At 39.2% G+C, this 2,846-nt stretch overlaps 1 protein-coding gene across 1 annotated transcript in view; it reads left to right on the top strand.

Moving 5' to 3' along the window:
• Positions 1-2,846, top strand: part of THBS4 (thrombospondin 4) — a 1,064,342-nt gene that overhangs the window by 715,877 nt on the left and 345,619 nt on the right. The window lies entirely within an intron of this gene.

Raw genomic sequence — 2,846 nt, 5'->3', positions numbered from 1 at the left:
TTTTTTCTTTTTTTCTTTTTCTTTTTCCTTATGCCTGTATTTATAGTTTTTCACTTTTATAGATTGAGTGTTGACAAATTGCAATCACAAGCTTGCACTGGGTAATTTAGAACACACTCAGAGGAATTCATGCTTGCCTACTACACTGCATTGGTCAATTGTACTGCTCAAATGGCCACAAGAAAAGACCCTGGTCTGAAAGGCAAAAAGCTTTTGCCTAGCCTTCTGAAAATTTGTTCCTATTAACTCACAAGGCCAAAAATGAAGTAGAAATGTCTGCAAGGCTACTGAGTGAAATTGAAAAATCAGATAGGACAAAGTTGATCAAACATTGTTATGTTGTCTCTCCTATTACAGTTTCAGCTAGTGACATTGATGAGTTCTAGATGTTTTCTCATGTACAACCGTATGGAAAGAATTTAGTTTGAAAATGGCTGGTTTTGAAGTTTTGAAAATGCAGCTAAAAGCTGAAGGAAAAACTGATTTATTACGAACTTGATTTGAAAGAGTTTTGGTGTTTTTTTCAGTGTTTGGAAACAGAGATTCCATTCTACTCCTAATTGTTCAAGTAATGCAGAATGATGAAATAGGCAAATGGCAAGAGGTAATAGAAATTTTGAAATGCATCAGATGGAAATGTAAGGACCTACCTATGGTAATTTGTGGATGAGCAGATTGATTCTGGCATGATAGTAGGGCTTTTGCATTCCCTGTTTCACTTCAAGATGAAACTCATACTTATGATTGAACAGTGGACAATGATGGAAAAAAATCCTCATTTTTTCATCTTTTTCAGAGTGAATTCTCCAAAATGGAAAGGAGGAGAAAGCTTATTTGAGTGACTGGAAATTAGAAGCACTCAATGATCAGGAAAATATTTCTAAAAATGTGGATGTTATTTTCATGCAAAATGAGTTCTGAATATATGGGCAGGCAATTACCCAATCTATTATAGGCCACTGCATTTGAATGGCAGCTATGTACTCTTGGCTTCAACATGTTTGGATAGAACAGTACCTCAATTCTTCTTCCCCTTTCTGTTAATTGGAAAGAACAGCAGCTGGGAGGAACATTTGCTGTGGGCAGAGTGTAGACTGTATTAAGGATCAAACATTAGCAGAACATTTCAACAGGGATGCAGAACCCATTTAGATTTCAGCTGTGAACATGTTTAATCTTGTTTAAAATTGAGCCTCCTAGAATGTCTCTGCAAAAGCTGAGAAATACTAGAAATTAAGCTTCCATTTACCTCTTAAGCAAAAGATCAAAAAAGATTTGTGTTCGCAATTACTTGGTGTAACTTTAGAATATGTAACTATGGTGCTGTTCACTCCAGAATTTAAATGTGAGTCTCACATCTTTCTGTGGAGATGGAATTCTGCCAGATTGTCCAGAACTTTTGCTAGACCAGTCATGAGCTCCTGCAGACTTCCAAAAAAAAACCAACCAAACAACAACAAAAAAAACAGTAAAGTAACATACATGAAATATGAGTTAGAATCAAATTTCTGGAAAAAATCAAAAGGAGAATACACCCCCTCACCCCCCCCCTCCCACACATACATTTTTTTTGAAGGCAGGAATCCAAGTAAACAAGTGGAGCTGAACATTCAGCTGAAGCTATACTGAAACTAACCCCCAAATCCTCAACAATCCATACCTGTGTTATTTCAATAACTTTTTTTTTTCAGATGCTCTTCTAGTTCTCTTAACAATATCTTTCTTGATAAAATATTGCTTTTGTTCTCAAAAAGCATAGAGATACCCAACATAAAAACAGAGCTGTATATGATTGAATTATTGGTCACTGTGTCTTAGTATTTGTAACTATGACTAGTAGCAGACTACTTGAAAAATTAGTATAAATATTGTGTACGCTAACACTTGTCTAGATTGTATTCCACCTTCCCCCAGTTTAAGAATTTCACTGTCTGGCAGTTGTAGCAGCATTTTTGAGCTCGCATGGATTTGATTGCCATGAATTGGTATTTACTATTCTCTGGGTCTTAGAATTTCACAGTTCAGCAATGTATTATTTGCATTCACTTGTTTTGTATCAGCCACCTGTTAAGTTGGTTTGATGTCCATGGACTTGTGTTTTGAGAAGCAAAAAAAAGTTTCTGTTTGCCTTCTCTGTCCTTCAGAAGCAGTAGTACTTCTGCCACACTTCCTCAATAACCTTTTTACTGAACTAGAGCATCCCAGACTAGCTTGTCTCCCTGCTCAGTGAAGCCAGCTAGTCTTCAACAACTTTTGCCATCTCATTTGTTTCCTTTACTAGTTTTATTATCTGCTTTTCATACAATCATAGAATTATAAAATGACCTGCTTGAAAAGGACGACAATGATCACCTGGTTTCAACCCCCCTGCTATGTGCAGGGTCACCAATCACCAAACCACGCTGCCCAGAGCCACATCCAGCCTAACCTTGAATGTCTCAGGGATGGGGCATCCAGAACCTCCTTGGGCAACCTGTTCCAGTGCGTCCGGAACACACACCCTCTGTGTGAAAAACTTCCTCCTGATAGCTAACCTAAATCTCTTCAATCTTAGTTTAAAACCATTCCTCCCTTGTCCTATCACTATCAACCCATGTAAACAGCCGGTCCCCCCCCCTGCTCCCTTCAAGTACTGGAAGGCCACAATGAGGTCTCCTCGGAGCTCTCTCTTCTCCAATCTAAAGAAGCCCAGTTCCCTCAACCTTTCCTCATAGGAGAGGTGCTCCATCCCTCTGACCATCTTAGTGGCCCTCCTTTGGACCCACTCCAAGAGCTCCACGTCCTTCCTGAGTTGGGGACCCCAGGCCTGGGCGCAGTACTGCAGATGGGGCCTCACAAGAGCTGAG

The sequence above is a fragment of the Meleagris gallopavo genome, chromosome Z (assembly GCF_000146605.3).
Source record: "Meleagris gallopavo isolate NT-WF06-2002-E0010 breed Aviagen turkey brand Nicholas breeding stock chromosome Z, Turkey_5.1, whole genome shotgun sequence".
Classification (NCBI taxonomy): domain Eukaryota; kingdom Metazoa; phylum Chordata; class Aves; order Galliformes; family Phasianidae; genus Meleagris; species Meleagris gallopavo.
Note: the sequence above shows the minus strand (reverse complement) of the source record. Positions and strands in the feature narration are given on the sequence as shown.